Below are 14,383 nucleotides of genomic sequence, written 5' to 3'. Positions count from 1 at the left end.
TCAAACATACTTTGTATTATGCTTTAGGGTACTTTCAGAGCAGCTCTTGAAAATAGTTTTCTTTGTATATGTAGATAAAGCTAGACTGTGAAAGACAGAAACTAACTGTTACTTGACTGAACATATTGTCAAAAAATAATGAATATAACTGATGGCCCACAATTCTGTAGCCTTTTGAAGAGGTATTTAAAAGAATTTTTTTGTTAAGAAAGTGTGGTTTACAGTGTTCTCCTAGATGGATTGTCTTTCTAAAGAGTTTATACATGAAAAATGAGAAGACAAGGGAAGAATATGTGAATACCAAAATGTTATGATAGTTCCATTTTGTAGTCATTATTATTCCAGATTGATTATATACAATTGAAATACACTTATTTTCCAGTATGTAAGGACCCTTCTGTAAGGTTTACTCCCCAGGTTTAACTAATGCCATAGACAATTGCACATGTACACATATGTGATTTTTTTTCCTGAGTTTATGGTGGAACCATAGAAGATAAAGTAGTAATACCTGCTACTTCAGCTGCTATTTGGCCAGAGGCAAAGGTCATTCTCAATTATCTTAGAAAACTGTAACAAATTAACTAGGACAACAAAACCCTTGATTTACTTTATATCCAGTTATCTTTAATAAGTCATAAAATTACAGATCTCCTAAACACGAATTTTAAAAATAATTCTCTGATAATAAGACATGAACGTACGCTTGTCTGACAAGCACTTAGCTGATCTCCCGTGGTAGAGTCCCAACCACAGGAAATATATGAAACCCTTAGCTGGAATCCATTTGTTCTGGAAAAGTCTCACATGCGCACAAGGCAGGGACATGAACAGAAAATTCATTTTATGCACTTCATTCCCAATTTTCATCCCAGAAATTATTGCTGTGTTGCTTTGTATTCTAGATCTTAATTTACAACACATTGCCATGTACATTTTCCAAGGGTCAATTAAACGACTGACAAAGTAAAGCCATTACTTCATTTAATGATAGCTTTAGTTTCATGCCTTACATCTTGCATATATTTATAAATTACTGGCAGCAACTGTAATCTGAACAAACTACTACAGCGAGGTCCCAGATTCTTTGAGTCCAGAGTTATAGATGCACATTACAGTTCCTATTAAGTCACCATTTAATGAAGTTTCAAAACACTGGAGTTCCTCTGCACTTTTCTTTAGGGAATGCTATGGCACACTCATTGGCTATACAGCATTGACAAGTGAAGTCTAGGTCTTTCATCATAAACATCATACAAGTCCTAAGAAAATCTCGTTACAATCTGTGAATCCTACCTGCGCCCTGACATAATGCTTCCTATTGAAGCTACGCTCCATTTCGGGAAGAAAATACCAGCATACTAAGTAAAACCAATGATCCAGGTAACCGTGTGCCTGTCAGGACACACAGTTTCATACTTGTTTGTCAAAAGACAGGAAGATGCATATTTTTGCAATCACAAAATCTGCATAAATGACTAAACATGGATTTAAACTGTGTCTTCCATTAGCAGAGGTAAAACTCGGTTCCTTCCCAAAGTCATGAAATTTCCTTTCTCGGGCAGATCATCAAAAAATGTGATGACCTAATGACATCTGAGTTACAGGCTAAAGGCAGGGGTTGACTTTTTTATGACTGTTCCCTATGCTCCATTTTAACGGAACCTGCAATTCTGGCATCCCCCAAATATTTTTCACTTCTCTTTTGGTGGGCATGTATGCATCTTATGTGCCAGGGACTAAAGCTGGAAACAAGACTGTACCTGGCTTCAGTGTGCCCACATATGTGATCGCAGATCCAAGAGATCATAGATTTCCACACATAATCATTTATTTATTTAACAAGATAGCACAGAGCAGTAACAATGACGGTGTAAGTAGTTGGCTAAATGAAATACGCTGTGCCTAAAGCATTCCAAACTTTTGCTTGAATTTTTTTTCCCTTTAGCATGTATTTCCTGCTACTTCAGTAGACAGCATAAAGCGCACATAATTACTAATTAAATTCTTACAAAAATAATAAAACTATGTCCTTAAGGATGTAACAGATAAACACTGATACACAAACAGACTACATCACCAATGACATCTTATTTCTAGACCAGCTTGGAGGATGAAAATCATCCCCAGAACAACCATATCAAATCAAAGTAGTACACAATGCAAGATGTTCCCCTGGCAGGAAAATGAAGCAGGCAGTTTCTCAGCACACTGAACTGCCATATTAAACCCCACAGTGATGGGTTTTAAATACCATGGGCCACCTCTGTTCATAATTTCACTACTGAATTTGGAAGTTTCCAACAATTTCAATGTTGATCTGTCTCTCTGAGAACATATTGGGCTTTCTGCTGAGCTGGTGATGTAGGTTCCCTTGAAATTTTATAATCCTTGCGGACTCTATCGCAACTTCAATGAAGGAAAACAACAGCCATTTACAAAGAACTTCCCCGAAAAGTTAGGAAAGCCCTTGCTGTTAAACAGGTGAAGTTCTGCCATCCTCGCAAGCAAAACTCCTCTACAGCAATGCCTTCTATACCACGTTAACATGCTGAACTCCTAAACAAGTGGCAGAAGTTAAAGTATGTACCTTATGAAATGCAGGAAGGAATTACTGAAGACCCTGTTCCGACAGGAATTTTTTCACAGACTGCAGGAAGCTTTGGCTCAGGCCAGATTGGATCAAGAAGGCTAAATCTTACATAATCTATGGCAAAACATGGGGTTTTTTTCTAAGTGTATCTGAAACAAAGTAATTTTCAACAGGATATTTATTAAAAGCAATGACAAAAGACTTCAAATGACAATAATGCTTAATTATGACACAGCTACAGAAAACCCTTTACAGTTTCTTATTTACTGTCAAAACTACCATGATTTGGTTGTATCTACAGACTAAATGCCACAGTCTTTTTTTATCTGTATTCTAATTTTTACGTTAATTTTCCCTGGACCTTCATGAAACCTCCTGTGCAAATGAGGTGGGTTTGGTGGGGTTTTTTCATTCAAATGTGAAACCTTACTGTGTGATTGTGAGAACAGGATTTGTTTCCCTTATTTGGAAACATAAGCCTTTCTCTAAAAAGTTTTTTGAAACTTAAAAAAATACATATATATCTTTCATTCACTCGTGCCAGAGGTGGTAAATATCACTCAAAATGTGTTTTCCACTAATCCCGCTTTTACTCACAGTATAACACCTTAAAGACAAATTTAAGGACAGTTTAAACTCCTCTTTCAGTGGAGCTTTTAAATGTGCAAAAGCTATAGAAGCTTTTATGCTTCCTGGCAAATCACTCTGCTAATTCAGAGAGTGTAACTGAGAAAGCGTGTTTTAAACCTATTTTCCTTACTTTACCGTTGGATAATGAGAATGGGAGTCTCCCCACAGATCTGAAGGGATAATCAAATTCCCGTTTCCACCTTAAATTTTCTGCTTCGTAGTACCTGCCTCTATGTTTGCAGGGAGCATGAATTTTCAGAAGACCCAAGAAAGATACAGTCACCACTACTTCAGGGCACTGAGGAAAGACAACTGTTACAAATTTCCTCCCAGTGATCTCATTGCAGAAAGAGGTAATTGGGACAGAAAACTGTTCATCTCCCTTATGAATTTTTATTTAAATACCAAAACTTTCAAACAATACTCATATATTCCATCCAATCCAAAATACTCAGACTACAGCAAGCTGTATCTTGAACCTCCTACTTGAACATAGGTACTAGATAGCACGTGCAACTGTAACATTGAATCCACATGTATTTTTAATTCTACTCTTTTAACTTCTAACCTGAAATATGCACAAAGTAATTTTAGGGATTCACATACTTTGTCTGCAGAGACAAATCAACTACTTCACTGTTAGAAGACAGTTATCTGGCTGAGACAGGCCATTGTAAAAGATTTTGGGATGCTCTAGAAGAAGGGGATCTGTTTAAGTGTAAACTGACCATTAGTCCCACCAGCTGTCCCGGTGACCGAAAGCTCTTCTCAGGTGGGCTACCTGGCAAGTGTGCTTTAGCAGCAGCATGCTCCAGATGCTTTGAACACCTGTGTCATTATTCAAAACTGTATAGTTCTTTTTCGCTTATTGAAAGGATAACTTCCCTGGTTAAGATACAAGGTTTGGGGGGGTGGTGTTCTTGTAACTTAACCCTCACAAGAACTAACTGGAATAATGCCAAAGGCATTAGTTCCAACCCAGTCTAAAACTAAACCATTAAACTGTGATCTGACTAATTCCAGTTCTGAGCCAGTGCTGTTCTCCTTTAAGAAAAGCCCTACTGCCTGCTTAACAATCACAGGCCCCTTGAAACTCCAGGTATAAACTCACCTGGATCCAGAGGGGGCTTTCCAAATGTGAAAGAATTTTTTTTTTTCCCTTTTCATCTCTAAATTTTTCAGACAGGCATTATTTTCTACTAAGCTTTCTATAAATTCAACTTAACAGTGCTCTATTAGCAAATGCCAATTGTTATTATACTCCATTGCTTAGGATATCTTTTTTTTTTTACTATATATATGTGTTTAACTTAAGCTTAGAGCCTGTCTTTAAAGCTAACTGCTAAATTACTAAGCAAATGGGTGTTTTATTGGAAAGACTGACATATTCTTAACTATGGGAGTGTGAATGGCTCCAGTATAAGATTACTCAAGTCCATGTAGAATACAAATGCAATACAGGACCACAGGTTCAGATCTTTGATCTCCTTTTTTGCAGAGGCTGTGATGTATAAAGCCAATTCCACTGAGCAGACAGTACTACACTGAATATAAATTATCCTTTAACTATAGCAAGGCTCACATTTAAAGAAATGCTGCAAGGATGAACAATGCAGCCATGAAGCAGAGTTCTTCTGTAGCAAAAATACAGACCAAGATCTGCATGGATAACCATGGTTTCGAAAGACTAATTTTTCCTCAGCTGTTATTTGATAAAAAATAGAGTCAAATCTGGAGCATTTGTACATACAGAAGTACAATTAAAGCACACTGCTTGCTCTTTCTATAAAAAAAAGTGAGCTAGAAATACTTGCTTTATTTTCCAGATTAAGCATCGTTCCCCTAAGAAGCATAACAAATGCTTTTAAAATGTGGAAACCAAAAGTCTCAACTGAATATGGCTTGAAATTTAAACACATCTTTTCCAGATATCTCTTTAGAGGAAGAACCTTCTGCCTACTGAGCTAACACTAAGCTCCCTGGAGTTTAGCCATGAATATTCTAAACCCATCTCTTACAATTTGCTAAAAGTCATCTTTTGCCAAAATAAAATGCTTAAGAGGAATTCAATACGCTTACACTGCTCTTCATTTTATTTAAAATAAGTGTTTCCGTCTCAACTTTGTGCCAAATATACAGCAAGAAAGAGACTGAACTGTGGAGCTATTACCTCAGATTTTGTACACAACTCAAGTGGGAAAACAAATTACTTCTGAGAACATCAGGTATTTGGTGTTGGTTATTCTATGTAATTTTGTATTTAACCAGCTCTTTTGCTGTTACAGCTACATACTGTTGAGTATTCTTACAGGAATTTCTCTGCTGCTTGTATCAGTTATAACTTAGGTGGTTCTAAGAAATGGTGCTTTCCCACTCTGTGATGTTTATTTGTATGCCAACTTTGTTTGTGTGTGTGTGTGTAAATGTTAGTAAATAAATAAATAACTTTTTTCCTATCTTACCTCTTTTGACCTGTGTAATCTGACAGATCACTGCTACTTCCACTGCTGACAAGCAAAAAGTTAAAATTTATCTTTGGCTTAATCTTACTGTTCTCTTTAGGTTTCCTTTCAGTAAGGCTTGAAGAAGGTGCTCCTTGTGGCTCAGTTCTCTATGCCAGAATAAAATTTAACACAAAAAGAATGCAAGGGCGGGTTGATAGTATCTACTGTCCTCAGCTCTGCTTTGGTTCAATAAACTTGAACATCTTCTCCCCTCCTTTGCCAATTGAGATAAGCAGCAACAATTACTCAAAATGTATTATCAACTCAAGCTCGGAAAGACAGGATCAGAGGAGTCGAGTCCATCTCTCAAGCTCACAGTGTCTCTCAGTGTCCGAGAGGGGCACGTAAGTCCCTGTTTGCCTCTTGACATACACCTCGGAGCTACTCTTACAGGCAACTACGCCAAGGTTGCAAAAGGAAAGTGGGATAAATCCTCTGCTTTCCAGATCGCCTACAGGGTTTCTGCTTGTAACCAGCAGGCTGTAAGCTTTGTGCCATTATGGCAAAAGTCACAATAGAACCATCCTTCTCTTCCCCAAACGATAAAATTCTCTCCTTGCTTTTCTGTGCTCTCCTCTCTCCTTGCCTTTCTGTGGTCTCCATAGCTGAAACCAAGAATTCATTGGACATCACTGCAATGCCTCTAACCAATTCGAACTGTATCCAGAGCTTGAGTGAATTAAAATACATTTCAGCTTGATCTGGTTTTTATCCCATTCCAGTACTCCACATATACAGCAACTTTAAGCTTACAGACATCCCTTCATGGTTCAAGAAAATCCTTCAAAGAACTTCATTTACGATCCAGCATAGTTTTTGCTTCCTCGTCTCTCCCCAGCAGCTAGGCATTTTGATGCAATCCTCATTTAATGCAATCTCCATTACAGGATTATGATCACATCAATAAAATGTTCCATATGTTTTTTTTTTTTTTTCATCCCTCTCCCTCTCTCATTAATACTAGGCACTATATCTGCGAAAAACAACAAATCAAGCAGGATGATGGGATGCTCTAGGGAGGTGGTGGGGGGCACACATTCAACAAAATGCAGCAGCCAATGCAAACTGCCCAGCAGAGCCCGAAAGCGGAGATCTCCTCATTCCTGAGCTGTGAGTTAGCTCACTGCCCGCATCGAGCAGGGATCACAAACGTGCTGTGCTATCAGACTAGAAATAAATACATCCTTTGCCATCACTTGTGAGCTCCACGTACTTTTTACAGGAGCAGACTTGCATTTTACTCGAGCAGTTCCAGCCTATCCATGCTGCTCTGGGTGAACTGCTGATGCTCTGCTGAAAGGGGGATGCTGGACAAAAGAGATCACAGAAAAGGACATACCCCCCCCCCCTTATTTTCCCCGAGCCCCCTTCTTACCTTCAATGCCTTCTCTGCACAAGATGTCAATCTACATGGGCTCCTCAGCACATCATCAAGGCGTTTAGAGTAGTGAAGCCTGCCCCACTGCATGGAAGTTAGACCGCTTTGCAACAGCAGATCCTCGATCCAAAATACGAACCGCTTCTTCCCATGCAGTGTGCCGAGCACGATTCGTAAGCGACTTCCACATAGGGAATAAAATTGGAAAAGAATGGAGGGGGGGGGGGGGGGAAGGGAAAGGTATCCTAACTTTTAGGCAAGCCTGAGTTTGTTTTATTTCTGTTGGGTTTAGTTAATTGCCTGCTTTCGCTGCTGCCAAAGGATGGCAACGCAATCGCGCCCTGGAATCGCACCAGTCCGCAGAGGTCCTGCCGCGTAACCTAAGTTGCGCGGAGAGACCCTGAACTCGGCGCCGCTGCGGCGCGCAGCTCGGCGGAGCTCCGAGGGGAGCGGAGCGCCCGGTCCCCGCCGCGGGGAAACCGCCGCCGCCGCCGCTGGGCGCTCGCCCGGCTCCCGGCGGGGCCGGCTGCTGGCCCGGCGCGGCCGCTGCGGCGCCCCTGGGGGGGCTCGGGCTGCGCTGCCGGCGGCGCCCCGCAGCCCCGCGCTGTCCCGGCGGCGGCGGCTCCGGCTCCAGCTCCAGCTCCAGCTCCGGCTCCGGCTCGGCTCTGCCGCGGCCGCCCGCGCCCCGCTCTGCCGCCGCCAGCCGGCCCTCCCCGCGGCTGACATCACCGCCAGGAGGAGGAGCGACACCGGGGATGCGGGCGGCCGAGCCGAGGGGGGTTCCCCCTCCCGGAGCCGCCCTGCCTCTTCCTCTCGGAGAATCCCCCGAAAGCGGCGGCGTTGGACGCTCCGCCGCCTCGCCGCGGGGGGCGGCCCCGGTCCCTGCCGAGCCCCCACCCCTCCTTCTCCCCCCCCCCCGCGCCCCACGGGCGGCACCGGCCCTCGGGCGCGGAGCGGGGCGCAGCGCTCCCAGCTCGGGGTGGCCGGGCACCGCTGCGCCGCCGCTGGCCCCTGCCTCCCGCCGCTTCCCGCCTGCAGCGGGGGGGTGAGGGAGCCCCCGCCGGCGCCCCGGCTGGGAGAGCGCCCGTGCCCGCCGCCCCCGGCTCCCCGCGCCGCCCCCGGCTCCGCCACCCGCAGCGGGGTCTCCGGCCTCGGCAGTGCGGCGGGTGCCCCCTCCGCCCTCCCCCGGCGGAGCCCGAGGAGCTGCCGGCGGAGCACCCGCTCCCGCTGAGGAACCGCCGCCGCGCGGAGGCTCCGCGGGGCCGGGCGGAGGGACGCGCTGCCCGGGCTCGGCGCCCGGCGCGGGGAAGGGGGGGATAGTGGGGAGCGGACGAGGACCCGGGGCCGGCGGCCAAGCGGCGCCTTCCCCGGCGGCTGGTGCCGGGCGAGGCAGCGCGGAGGCGGGCGGGCGTCCCGCACCCTTCGGTGGGCGCTGCTCGGGGCCGGGGGTCCCCTCGGCGGGGAGGGGGGGTCGTGGGACCGGGGGAGCCGAGCCGGGGGGCGACGGGACGGAGCCGCGGGGTCGTGCTGCGGGTCGGGGAGAGGGAGCTGAGGGCACCCGCGGGGGGGAGAGCAGCGCCCACCTCGGGCCGGGCCCCGATCCCTGAGACGGGGCGGGCGGGTCGGCGGGGCCGGTCCCGGAGGGGCCGCGTGGGGGCCCCCACGGGAGGCGCCGCCGCGGTGGGGGGGGGGGGGGGGCTGGGGGCCGAGTCCCGGGGCGAGGGGCCAGGCTTTGCCAGGTGGGATCGCTTGGGGGGGCAGGATCAGTGATGGCCAAGTGAGATTGTGGCGGTGAGTTCGGCTGCTGATGAACGCTTGCGTGGAAATACAGTTTAATTAATAGTTAATTTGTGGTGTTGATTTTAATAATTTGAGTATCTTGAATTATTTGCAGCATTTTGCCAGATGCCTGCAGTAGGCACTTCTCAGTGAACACAATAATTATTAGTAAATAATTTAGCATTTTCTCTGTACTTTGCTGTCGGGTGAGGAGGTGGTTTTAAACTCTTCTGAGGATCAAGAAGAGAAATTGCACTTACCCTAACGGCACACATTTTTGCATGTGTTCTTCTTTAAAAATAGTATGAAAATGTATGTGAAAGCCTTGTTTTACCTTTTTCACTGTAGCAAGATGTAGGTGATGTCTCACTTCTATTGCTAAATATAGTTTAAACGCCATAATTCTCTGAAATAAAGGTATAGAAGAGAGGATGAGAGAGTTCTAAAAACAGCTTCTAAAAATCCCCAGTCACTCAGCGAATTGTATCCATCTTACCCATTAACTCATATATTCAGTGACATTCTTTGAACATGGACTCGGAATGAACAATTGCATGGCCATTAACCATGCTAAAATACTACAGAACAGCCCTAATTTCTTTTCTTCTAGGTTAAATTTCCATATTGTATTTCAGTTGCCTGGCTGTGACCAAATGCCCATTGTATTTTACTATACTGGGTGCTAAATTCTGTGAATTTAGTGAAGTTGTGACTTCATTATTTTTGTCCCATACACATACAGACAGCAGAGGTACCTCATTATGTACAAACAGAACACTACCCACAAATTCGAGTTCACGTCCCGGCTGCAGTGCAGCACGCTGCTCAGAGCAATGCTTACCAGTCAGTTATGCTTATCAACATTTCTGGAAATTTTGTAATAAAGTGTGAAAAAAAGCATATATGAACAACAAAAGGACAAAAAATGACAGCAGCATGCAGCTATGCGTGTTTGGTTTACATCACGTTGATGGCATACAGATTAGGACTGGTTGTCAATCCTTTTAATACCTGTTTCACTGAGCTGACATTGCAATGGATTTCTAAAACAGCAACGTCCATAAAGGCACGTCCTAATAGACAACTGTATTTTACACCAAAGAAGAGGCAAATGATGAAGGAATTTCTGTGTATTGTTTGGCCACTGTCATGTTCTTTGTCCTTCTTGCTTCAGATTAAATGAAAATAAAGGTTATTACTTGAAAATAAATGCTGAATGGAGTTTGAATATTACTGGAAGACAAAGTGACCTACGTGATGGTTTGTCCTGTGCAGGAGCGATCAACTGCGATAGCATCAGCCATTCCAGAAAGGAAAGCAAAGAGCATGTCTTGGGGGGATGACCCGTCCTGCTTTTCAAAGTGGTGGCTAAGATAAGCTACAATGGATCCAGCAGTTCAGCCTCAGCTATGTTCGAAATATACAGTCAGAAGTTACATTTAGTGAAAATTGTTATTTCATTTAAAAATAAAAAAATAAAACCAAGGTGGAAGGAGTAGATGGCTTATTTAACCGATATTGGAGGTGAACTGGTACCCTTGAAAAGAGCAAAACCCCTTTACAAGCCAAAGCACTTACATCATGAAGAGTCAAAGACAGAGTAAGATTAACTCTGTCCATGCAGCAGATGCATTACTTTGCTGTCAACAAAAATATTGCTGTGTACCAGAAGGTATTGCTGCTACCCTTGATTCAGATCAAGGTCTAAATCCTGAAATTGTTTGTTACTCTAAGCACATGAAGAGGCCCCACAGGAACTATTCACATGTGAAAAGAGCTAGGACCAGAGCCAAAGTTTTGCATACTGTGAAGGTCAAGCTTGCTTCCTTTCTAAAACTTGTACTTAACAGAAAAACTCTCAGAAATATAATTTCCACATAGCACCTTCAGCTGATTCTTCAGGATGCTGTATGCACTGTGGCTGATTTAGAGCAATTTGTGTACTAGCAGGTCCCTGTGACTTTGGTGCTAGTTGCCTTGCAGGCAAGCTACTGCCTTGCAGAGCAGGGGCTGCCCCTGCCTTCCCCTGATTGCAATTATTGTGGTTTCTCTTCCCACAGACGCTGATTTTTTTATAAACTTCTTAAAAGTAGGAAAAAAGTCTCATAGGTATTATACAACCGCTGGCTTTACAGTCGTCATGGAATAACCTGTTAATAAAAATGCACTGCCTGTAGGACGAATTCTCAGCATTTTTGCAAAGGTCACATAAAATATATTGCTTGAGTAGCCTTACTTTGGTCACCCAGATAAGTCATGGAGAGGCCACTGTAGATGACAGTCTCGAAGAAAGATTGTAATTCACTTTTATGACTCTATGCAAGAAAGGGAGAGCCACAAGCCTTCCCTTTGCTGCTGGGAATGGGGTATGTGAGGCGACTGGTGCAGGAAACAAAAAGGAGCTGCTCTCAGACTGACAGATAAAGTTGGAGGTCTTTCTCTGCTGAAGGCCTCACATAATTCTGCTTTGTTTCTTTTTTCCTGTCAGAGCAAGAGAAAAACTCAGAAAACAAATTGCAACTACACTGTACCACATCTTTTACTAGGATTTTGCCTCAATCCCAAGACTTTTATTCTCCATATACGAACATGAACAATAGTTTCTCTCCCTTCCTTTTTCCTCATCCTCATTTACTGGAAATGTAAAATAAATCCCACTTGGGATTTTTGAGCACTAGCACTGTTTTTACTCCTGCTTCTCAATAATGGAGATTCCCAAGTTTTACCTTTTCTAGGAGCAATGGTTATCTACGTTGTACTGTGCTTCATAAATGCCAATTGATACTGTGTCTGGACTTCGTAATACAAACAGTGGGTCTCTTGGAGCTCCACCTTTTGCCATGGTCTGTAATTTGCAATGGCTGATCAGTTTTTCTAAATTATTTGTAGATTTTTTTTTTTTTTTGCCAAGAAACTGGCATAACTTCAGGTCAAATCACTTTAGGTCAGATACAGTATTAATTAAAAATGGCAGACATATGAAAAAAATCCCTACAGCCACAAATCTAGATGAACAATTGTCACATGACTATATGGTACCTATTCCTTTCATTCCAAGATCAGAGACTTTATACATCTATTGACAATATGTAGGAAGTTTAGACTGCATTATTTTTAGAAGGGTCACTATTTCTAAATACGTATGTTTCTGAGGGAGAGCCAAGCACCAGTGGTGGTTATTGTCTTACAGGGCTATTGCAGAATGATTAAAATATGGAGCTCTGGAAGTCCGGTACCTAACAGCGGGAGGTAGCACATACTAATTTTATTATCATCTCTGCTGTCAAGTGACAATGTTTTTTAAATGTCATGAATTATGTATAAAATACATTAATTTTTATACTGCATATTTTGAGAGTTCACACACACACCCCGAAAGAGCATGGCTTTGGCACAGGTGCACAAGACAAGGTGTTAGAGAGACTCAAAATGGAACTTAGTGCACAAGCAGGAATTTGTGGACCCAGTTCCCTGCTTGATTGCATGAGTCAGGAGCTGTGGTATCCATGACAGTACAGGTGAGATCTTAAGATGACTTAAATAAGATAAAAATCAGACCGAGTCTTTAACCTAAGAATTAATGAAATACCTTTTGTATAATAAATATTTGTCATCTGTCCTTGATAACAGGAAATTACTTGAGTAATAAAATTCTGCAGAAACTGTTCATTTAAATTAATTTTGTAAAGTTAACAAGTGTTACACTGTGCTGTTCTCTGCATCTTTAAGAGTGTTTGGGGATTTATGTCTTGCAAAATAGAAACAAACTAAGAAAGCTGAAATATATTGTGTCTTTTGCTGTACTTTACAGCACAGCTTGTGTTTAAGAAGCAGTCTAGACATGCAAAAATGCTAGAATAAACAATATTTTTTTCATTATTTTAAATTAGCTTGTACTGGAAAGCTATAAATTTCAGAATGATGCACACTAACAGGATTGCATATCTATTCAAATATTCAAAACAAAAGATACTAAAAGGGTATTCTCTTACCTGCCATTATAAATATAAATGCCCTTCCAAGTTAATGCAATTACAAGTGATTTCCTATAGAAGAAAAAAAAATATTTCCATAAACCTTCAGGATATTTTACAGGACATTTTACTTAGTAGTATAAGAAGTCTCATCCTTTTTTATTTTTTCTTCCTCCTTATATTAGTGGTTTGTTTAACCCATTTTAACTTTTAAACATTATTAAATACTATTTAATATTCATTATAGGGCTTCAAATATTGGTTGGTCTTAAATAAATATTTTTCCTTTATTCTCCTTTCAGATGAATTTTGTGTGCAATTAAAGAATAATCAGCTGGAGTGATGATTTAAATTTTGAATTTATGATCACAAGTATAGAAATGAGCTGTTTATTCTGGAGAACAGTGATAGAAGGGGTCACGCCAAGGTAAGCGATTTTTCTCCCTGTGGCTAGGTAGGGTGATAATAAAGCGGGTAGATACCTACCCTGACAACTCTTCCTCTGACTTATGGACAGAGAAACAATTCTATGACTCAATAACTATACATCAAGAGACATGGTTTTAAGGATGCTACTGAGACAAACTGCAGATAAACTGAAGATTTCAGTTGAACTTTTGAGAAAGTATCCTTGATTCAGCTATGTATCATATCAATTATAAAACATCAGTTGATTATCCTGAGGTGGTAACAAAGATGCTGAAGAAAAGCCCCACCATCATCACAGGAGTTTTGTAAGATTGTAAATTAATAGTTTTGAAGAGTATTTCTAACAGAAAACTGGCCATTCTTGTCTGACAAGTCATAGGGTTAGTGCAGTTCCTCCCTTTGCTGCTCCTGGAGCTTAGAACGCCTCTTTGCCACACCTGTAGCTGGACCACAACAGGTAAATCAGATGCTAATCTGGATCTTGGAAGACCCATCTTTCTTTTCCACTAGGTTACTCTTTTCAATCTGGCTTTTGGCAAGTCATTCCATTTCTGTGCCTGTCAGATCCTTATCAAACATCAAAAGCAATACTTCAAGAATAGAAATAACTTAAATATTGCTCAAATTATGTTTGAATAATTATATATTATGTTTTTGTTTAATATAGCTCAAATTTTTGATGTTTAAAAATTTAATTGATTTCATGAGTATTTTACATGTCTAGATTTATTTGTATTGTCTTGCTAAGACCTGTTAAAATAAAATGCTTTAAAATCTTCATCAGACCTGGATTTCTTAAGCTATTAATTATGTTGGATTTTGCAAAAGGGAAAAACATTGCTCTTTAGTATCACAATTTTTTTAGGCATCATTTCAGGCATCACTTTAATACTAATGGTATTGGTGGCCATATAATACTGAAGAGAGTTCCCTTCAAAAAAGTAGATGTCTAAAGTTTCTGTGAAGTGTATATATTCAGGAGATTCAGGACTTCATCTAAAACAAACTGGACTCTGCATTAAGCTCAGAGTGCGTTGGCCTGTGTCATTGTTGGTTTATTTTTTTTTATTTTGCTGACAGAAATTAACATGTATGA

The 14,383-nt window shown here is 42.1% G+C and overlaps 1 protein-coding gene across 3 annotated transcripts in view; it reads right to left on the bottom strand.

Moving 5' to 3' along the window:
• PCDH11X (protocadherin 11 X-linked) overlaps positions 1-7,494 on the bottom strand; it is a 515,112-nt gene extending 507,618 nt beyond the window's left edge. For all 3 annotated transcript variants that reach the window (XM_074882809.1, XM_074882810.1, XM_074882811.1), the window contains exon 1: positions 7,103-7,494. The gene's annotated coding sequence lies outside the window, so the exon portion shown is untranslated. The remainder of the gene's footprint in view (positions 1-7,102) is intronic.
• Between the last annotated feature and the right edge of the window lie 6,889 nt (positions 7,495-14,383).

Source organism: Strix uralensis, chromosome 13, assembly GCF_047716275.1.
Source record: "Strix uralensis isolate ZFMK-TIS-50842 chromosome 13, bStrUra1, whole genome shotgun sequence".
Taxonomy (NCBI): domain Eukaryota; kingdom Metazoa; phylum Chordata; class Aves; order Strigiformes; family Strigidae; genus Strix; species Strix uralensis.
The sequence above is the reverse complement of the archived record's forward strand: the minus strand, read 5'-3'. Positions and strand labels throughout refer to the sequence as shown.